This window comes from Pyxicephalus adspersus, chromosome 4 (assembly GCF_032062135.1).
Source record: "Pyxicephalus adspersus chromosome 4, UCB_Pads_2.0, whole genome shotgun sequence".
In the NCBI taxonomy this organism is placed as follows: domain Eukaryota; kingdom Metazoa; phylum Chordata; class Amphibia; order Anura; family Pyxicephalidae; genus Pyxicephalus; species Pyxicephalus adspersus.
In genome coordinates this window covers 114,922,913-114,931,967 of record NC_092861.1, presented here as the reverse complement: position 1 = coordinate 114,931,967, position 9,055 = coordinate 114,922,913, and positions in this window count along the sequence as shown.

Here is a 9,055-nt window from a genome sequence, read left to right as displayed (position 1 = left end):
CATTCCAGAGGAATTGGGGTTCAAAGGAGGGGGATGTCATTGTACACACCCATTTGTACACGCCCCGTGGTAGATTTATTTCACTGGCAGATTAATTTCATTCGAACACCGGATAGGGAATCATCCCCCCATCAGAGATCTCCCCGCGGCAGCCGAAGGGAAGGAGGCTGAAGAGCCGCATGCGGCTCCGGAGCCGCAGGTTGCAGACCCCTGCTCTAGAGGATCTTTACCTGGTTTGGGAATAACGGTGATATGTGAGCATGACATGGAGGGCGAAATAGGTTTACCCTGTAAAAAATAATTAAATAAATCTACCAGATATGGGAGTAAGTGTGGCAAAAAGGTTTTGTAGTATAGGTATGGTAGCCTGTCAGGACCTGGGGCCTTATGTGACGGGAGATGAGAAATAACTTGCAAAACCTCCTCCTCAGTAATGGGGCTGTTAAGATGTTCCAGGTGTTCCACCTTCAAAAAGGGAAGATTCAGGTCCGCTAGATAAGAGTCAATAGTGGGTTGTAACGTGGAGCCCATATCGCTTTGTGCCTGATGTACCGTGCGGTACAAGTGTGTATAATATTGTTCAAACCGAGAGGCTATATGAGAGGGGTCATATCTAAAAACACCTTTTTGCATCCTTAATGGCCACAGGGGATGAGTTAATTTGTGTGTCCCTCAGTTTACGTGCTAATAGCGTATCCGCTTTGTCGCCCTTGTGATAATGGATTTGCTTGGTTCTTTGCATCAGCCAGGTAACTTTTCTCAGTGCAAATATACCTTTGAAATATACCACAGCGCTGTACAAAGATCAGTGGTGCACTTACATAAGTCTGAGTCATATGTGTAGCAAGATTGGTTTAAATGGCTTGATGCGTTTCCGAGTGATGGTGGAACATAGCAAGTTTGGTTGAAATGTCTCCATGCGTTTCCTAGTGATCACCTAATAAAGCTCTGACATATAGCACAGCTCTGCACAAAGATGACGGGTGCACTCACATGAGTCTGAGTCATATGTATAGCAAGTTTGGTTGAAATGTTCCCATGCGTTTTCGAGTGATGGTGGAACATACATACACACATACAATTTTATATATATAGACTAGCTGATTACCCGGCCTTGCCCAGGTATTTTTTTTCTGCAATCTTATATTATACAGGAAAAGGAATCAAAAAAAGCTATAGTTTTAAATCAAATAAATATTTTTTTACAGGTTTTAAAAGTATAAGGACAATATACAATTATATTAAATTAACCTAAATTAATGGCATATGTTCCAATACTGTTTTAAAAGAACATTGTGCTCATGAAACATCCTTTGTAACTTTAAGACAATCTGAAATTTAGTTCCTGAGATGTGGTGCACCTCTGGTCAGTTTCTATTAGTTTGTTTTCAATAAAATATAGTTGTAGAAATTTTGGTAGTTGATCTGGCATCGTAAGTAAGGATCCTGCTTTATGGTAAATTTGCCATTGCACCGTGAATGTGGATAGAAATCCAGGCTGTTGAACAACTGATGTGGCGCTGAATTATGTCATTTGGAAACATGAGTTGTATTTTCTGATGTTATTAAGGAAATGCTTTGACTTGGAGGTATTTGCTGATGTGTAATTCCAAAGTTCTTGTGGTGGTGTTTCCAGTTGGCAGAGTTTGACTTTCCCTTTTTTGCAGCAAATACCAGGAGACTTAGATTTAAACTTCTTGGCTTGACAGTAACTACAAACCATTTCCATTTTTCTGATGGTAACACTTGCATGCCGCAAGTAGTCCTTATGTGGATCATAGTGATATCTTCTAATGCTAAGCTCATATGTTGTGCAGTCTGTGATTGCCTGGCTCTTTCTCTCATTTCATGTACTCAGGTCTCACACTCTTGTACTGTCCCTGAAACTTTAGATGAAGTAGCTCTTTCTCTCATTTCCTGTACTCGAGTCTCACGCTGTTGTACCGTTTCTGAAGCTTTATATGTAGTAGCTCTAACTCTGTTATCCTGTACTCAGGTCTCAGGCTGTTATACTGTCTCTGAAGCTCTAGTTGTAGTAGCTCTTTCTCTCATTTCCTGTACTCAGGTCTCATGCTGTTGTACTGTCTCTGAAGCTCTAGATGTAGTAGCTCTTTCTCTCATTTCCTGTAGTCGGGTCTCATGCTGTTGTACTGTCTCTGAAGCTCTAGATGTAGTAGCTCTTTCTCTCATTTCCAGTTCACAGGCGTCAGGCTGTTGTACTGTCTCCAAAGCTCTAGATGTAGTAGCTCTATCCCTCTTATCCTGAAGCTCTAGTTGTAGTAGCTCTTTCTCTCATTTCCTGTACTCAGGTCTCACGCTGTTGTACTGTCTCTGAAGCTCTAGGTGTAGTAGCTCTTTCTCTTATTTCCTGTACACAGGTGTCAGGCTGTTGTACTGTCTCCAAAGCTCTAGATCTAGTAGCTCTTTCTCTCATTTCCTGTGGTCGGGTCTTATGCTATTGTACTGTCTCTGCAGCTCTAGATGTAGAAGCTCTCTCGCGCAGTGTGGCAAGTCCTCTATTCCTGTTCTAGGGATCTTCTTGTCTATAGTGTTGTTTCATTTTTTTTGCCCTTGATTGCACTCGACCAATTGCCTAATGTTTTCTTGAAGACATTATTACAGGCCAGAAATTTGTAAAACAGTCCAAAAATAGTATGTAAGCAAAAGGCACACTGTCACTGAGCAAAACATACACACATACATACATACATACAAGTATACTTCTGACATCATCAGCAGTGCACTCATCAGGGGTGCACTCACATGAGTCTGAGTCATATGTTTAGCAAGTTTGGTTTAAATGTGTCGATGTGTTTAATAGTGATACACACATCTCACATCACACATCACACATCATAACACATACATACATCTAAAAATAGCTCTGACATATAGCACAGCGCAGTAAAAATATCAGCAGTGCACTCATATTAGTCTGAGTCATATGTCTAGCAAGTTTGGTTTAAATGTCTCCATGCATTTCCGAATGATGGTGGAACATAGCAAGTTTGGTTGAAATGTCTCCATGCATTTCCTAGTGATCACCAAATATAGCTCTGACATATAGCACAGCGCTGCACAAAAATCAGCGGTGCACTCACATGACTCTGAGTCATATGTCAAGCAAGTTTGGTTGAAATATATCGATGCGTTTCCAAGTGACGGTGGAACATAGCAAGTTTGGTTGAAATGTCTCTATGCATTTCCTGAGCTAGACCCATTAGTCTCTGTACAGAGGAGCTGACACTTTAATGTTTCCCCACAGTCACACACTATTATTATACATTTATATACCTCTGACATATACCACAGTGCTGTACAAAGATCAGTGGTGTCATATGGCTAGCAAGTTTGGTTTAAATGTCTCTATGCTTTTCTTAATGATCACCAATAAAATACTCTGACATATAGCACAGCGCTGCACAAAGATCAGCGGTGCAGTCACATGAGTCATATGTCTAGCATTTTTGGTTTAAATGTCTCCATGCGTTTTCGAGTGATGGTGGAACATACACACATACATATATCCAATTATATATATATATATATATATATATATATATATTGCTCTGACATATACCATAGTGCTGTACAATGAAACACTGAGCAAGACTTATTAGTCTCTGTATAGAGGAGGGGACACTCTAATGTCCCCCCACAGTCACATGTTATTAATATACATTTATATACCTCTGACATATACCACAGCGCTGTACAAAGATCAGCGGTGTCATATGTCTAGCAAGTTTGGTTTAAATGACTCTATGCATTTCCGAGTGATGATGGAACACAATTTTATATATATATATATATATATATATATATATATATATATATATATTTACCTCCGACATATACCACAACGCTGTACAAAGATCAGTGGTGACATGTCTAGCAAGTTTGGATTAAATGTCTCTATGCATTTCCGAGTGATGGTGGAACATAGCAAGTTTAGTTAAAATGTTTCAATGCGTTTCCTAGTTCTTACATACACACATACATCCAAATAAAGCTCTGACTTATAGCACAGCGCTGTACAAAGATGATTGGTGCCCCCCCATGAGTCTCAGTCATATGAATGGCAAGTTTGGTTGAAATGTCTCCATGTGTTTTCGAGTGTTGGTGGAACATACATACATACACACACACGTACATACATAGATACATACATACATCCAACTTTATATATATAGATTATAAAGTATGGTGTATTTTAATTATATATAGAAATTACAGTCCATAATTTAATTTAGGGGTCTTTTGTCCTTGCAGCCCTAGGTACCAGGTACGAATCTCGGCCAAGATATTATCTGCATGGAGTTTGCAGGTTCTCCCCATGTTTGCTTGGGTTTCCTCCGGTTACTCCGGTTTCCACCCACATTCCAAAAACATGCAGTTAGGTTAATTAGAAACCCCCCCCAAAAACACTGTGTAATATTAATATTACAGTCACATGACCATACCAAACATCTATATCCTCAATACACTTTAGATCCTTACAAAAAACATAATGTATTCTGATTTATTATATGTAAGTGTAAATTATATTTATGTTTCTGAATCATGGAGGGAGACAGTATAAGAAAATGATTGTAACAAAGTCACACAGCACTATGCTATGGTGCCAAATGGATATCACAAGCATGGAGAATGTTTTCTTAGGCAGGGCTAATAAATTAGCATGGCCGTCTGGAATGCAACCAAAAAGATCTAGTAATATCTCACAATAGCTTAAGTTGGCTGTGTGTGTCTGTCCTGAAATTGTGTATGTGTCTTTGTCTGTCCTGACAGCTTGTCTTCCAGAACAGTGTTTTTGTCTGTCCAGGCATTGGCCTGGTTATATTTATGCTCTACAACACTGGAGAAGATAGAGTGAACCTAGAATGAGTAATCCCTAACCTCTCATTCCCACAGATCCTCAAGAATCACAAGAGACTCTTAAATGCAGTTTTAGGCAGCTTCTAACAGTTTAGAAACATCTACTGGTTGTTTACATTAGAGGGCTGTCAGGCTGCAAAGATCTGTTCTCCTAGAAAAGGCCAAAACTTTGCTGCTTGTGTTGTGAGCTTGTGAAATCAATCTTCGTCACAAAGCTTATAGATATAAGTAAATGAGGACTTGTTTTAAAGTGAGGTTATTGCTTGTTTGGCGTATGCAAATACTCTAACATACATGGGCACAGGTTAAGTTTAACATTAAATTCCAGCATCACTAGAAAACCCCATATAACTGTATATCTGTTTCGGTACAATCCCCATTCCCATCACTCTGTGTCTCATAAAGCTTTGTTGTAAAACAAGGGAGAATCATGGTCTGTTTCTCAGTCTATTAAATCAAACTACAGCTTGCCTAGAGACAATAAAATATATTGCACAATATTAAGGATTTATTCTCCTCTACTCAGGTATCAGAGATAGAGTTTTAATATAAAACAGACATTCCCATGACAGTCTATTGATAAAGGATTATATTGATCCTCCATAAATAACACATTTTATAGCACAGAGGAGGAATTATGGGTATTGTGTTATATATTACTATAAATCAGATAAAACTCATTATATATTCTTTACAAAAAATAATGAAACCGCATGGCAGGATTTATTCCTTTTTATCTGAGTGTGCTTTTAGGGTTTTATCTGAATCCGTTAGTGTCTAAAACTGTATACATCTAATTCTGAAATATAGTGTTAAGGGTAATTAATCAATACAAGAACGTGTTTCTAGGGAAATGGTAGAATATATTGTGAAATATTGATCTTTTCAGATGTTTAGTTTATAGAATAAATATTGTCAATGTTATTCTGTGTCATAGCTGGTATCCTTATAGAAAGGCAGGAAGTTATTTGTTTTCATGTCATGATTAATAAATCAAGTTCAGTGTTTTTCAACCTTTTTGACATGATGGAACCCCTGGAAATACCTTTCATGTCTTCAGGGAACCACTGCCATAATTACTATATTCGCTGCTCACAGTACATTAGTGTGGGGGTCAATGTCTTTTACATGGCTTAATGGGAAGAATGTCACCCTTACAAATAGCCAAAAATATCATTGGTGTCAGATAAACTGACCTGGGAGGCACAAATTGCTCATTGCTTAAGGGACCCCTAGCACCCCTGGTTGAGAAACACTGATCTACACTTTAAAATAAACTCCCTGCAGAAGAACTGAGATGTGAGTGAGCTGCCTATTATTATTTTTTTTAAAGAAGACCATTTTAGTGCATTGATAAAGTTATTTATTTATTTGCTTTATGTTGTTTATTTTACCTTTTACTTTTTTGTAACTATATTTGCCATTTCGTTTTTGTCTTTTATTAGATTATGTAACTAAACAAAAATATTTTAGGGGCATTTAAGACTTGTTGCTAACTGCAAATTTACCTGTGTTCCCAACCACTCCACTTCAGCTGAATGGAAGCATTTGGGAACTATTTTGTGCACGTGTTTACATGCAGCTGTGGCTGCAGTTGTGGTGGATTGGGGTGCAGCTCCTAAAAGCAACAAGTCACTTCTGGTTACACATTTGCTTTTCCTTCTCTGGAGTAAGAACCACACTGCACTTATCATCAACCACATGACAAAGCAGTTGTAAATCTCTTTGGTTGACAACATAGCAGTTGAAGAAAGGTTGCTGAGAGTGGTTAACAGCTGTGGTTTTCAATCATTGAGTTTTCAAAGTATATAAAAACTACCTTTACAGCGGATCTCCTTTACTGCATAGGTAAAACACAAAGAGATCCTTAAAATACAGCTCTAAATATCACTTGCTCACCCCATGCTTTCTTCTTCCTTTCAATAGTCCAGGTCATAGGCCGAGATTACAGTGACCTTACTTACGATATTGGTTGTGCCTTGTATGTGATGTCATCAGGGGCAAGTGATAATTTATTCCTTGCAATGCGGGGAAAGTCCAATTGTGAATTTTTTTTTAAAATTTTGTCAATTTTTTGCTTAGACTTAAGTTTTATCAAATCTGTAAGCAGGAATTATAACTGATATTGCCATGCACAGGCTTCATAGATGGGTTTTAAAGTGTATTATAGACAAATCTTTTCTTTTAAGCTTTAGATTTCAGAGTAGGAAATAGTTAAAACCCCTGTCAGCAACCCATGCAGGATCTGTACTGCTGACTTCCAATTACAGGATAATAATTCATGGTTAATATTTTTTTCAGGTCATAAAGCTTTCAAGCCTAGATAAAGGCAGTAATCTACAACCCTGAAAACATGTTGGCTGTTTTGAACAAAATTTGTCATCTATAGATAAGTTCTGGACAGTAAAAGTAGTTTGGCACTGTTCTTTAATTTTACTACTTGTCCTGGAGACTAAACAGGAAGTAAGAGGAAATCTCTGCACTATGGGTGGGAATTCTCTTAAATAGTTCTCTGTAGAACAAGTGTTCAGAATAAATAATAATGCCATAGGACAAATAGAGAGGGCATATCACCCTGGCACCAACACAGACAGCTAAATAAAACTGCCAGGGTCTTAACCTAACAAACACAAATGAATTACAATTTTGGCATGACAACGTTGTTTTATTATCTTGATACATATTTTAAGCTACACATCAAAAGAATTTTGGTACATCTTTAATGCCATACAAATATATTATCTTCTTACCACATAACAAGGAAATAACAGTAAAAATATCATTGGTAATAAACTTGAAACATGCATTTAACTAATTTGTATAATATAAAGAGAATGTGTGTGTGTGTGTGTGGGGGGGGGAGGCATTTCCCATTTTTTTTTTTAGCAGTAAGGAAGATTCCTATACACACTGGGGTTTATTTATATAGCAGTGAATCTGATATTCACCAATGTTCTCCAATTCCACATGTTTTCAATGTCAGTGATTAATTCTCAACCAAAGAATGCCTGGGGCATTGCAGATTCACTGCTTTATAAATAGACCCCAATATGTATTATACTACTGGAAGCATGTGCCAGCTCCCTTTCTTTTCTTATCTTGATGACTGTGGTTTGCTGTCATCTTCACATTACCAGTCTGAACTGATCTACACAAATCCAAATTTAGCCCCCTAACCTCAAACTCATGCACTCTTATCTACATTGTTGCATACCTAAACTGTGGTTTCCCTTGGGTATCTGCTTCTGGTGGTATGGTCTCAGCCTTATGGTTCCACACCTCCATTTTGGGTTCTGCTCCCTCAAGTTATGTGATGCTGTGTGCTTGAATCTACACTTTTCTATTTCCTAAGCATAAGTCCTATTCCACTTTGCTATTTTCTGCAGGCTGTGTGTTGTCATTGTTCTACTTGATTGCGTGTTGCCATCTCTTAGCTCACTACTTCTTCCTTTTTTAGCTGGTAGCCGGCTAACATTTTATTGGATCGGAGTAGGCAAATCTTGCTTCTGCCACAGTTGATACAAAATATTTTGCTGCTTGCTTCACCTCTCACATCTCCTTTTCATTTTCAGGATCAAAGGGAATATATTAAGATTTTTGCTAATTTCTCTATTTATACATTATGGTAAGGATAAAAATTAATCAGGGAATCCAGCAGTCTTCTATTTAGCCAGTAGGTGGGCTCCAGTTCACTTTTCAACCTGATTCCCCCATCTGCTTTGTTCCTTTTTTGTTCAAATACTGTTTCTGACAGAACTCACTAACTGTATCCAAAAAATTTACACATAAAATTGAATAAGTCAGAGAAGTGAGTCATACCCTATGACACAGCTCTGTTCAAGGTTACAAGTAGAAAAACTGAGTCTAAAGATAAAAGAACATTTGCTGTAGTTTCTCTTTTGACAACTCGAAAGGGAATACTTTGTCATATATTTAGTACTTATGTAGAAAACAAATTTGGCATGCATATAGTTATTAAACAGATATATAGTAAAAAAAAATGCAATAAAACGGCCTTAGCTCAATATATTTCCTCTATTCATTTATATTTCCTGTAAATCTGTTCATACCCATAGTTTAAAAAATAAAACATTCCAGAAACCGATCAAGCACCCCTTTTTTGGTTTCCAATTTTCCTAACTCCTGTTGTTGATATTATTTTATCAGACAAATTGGT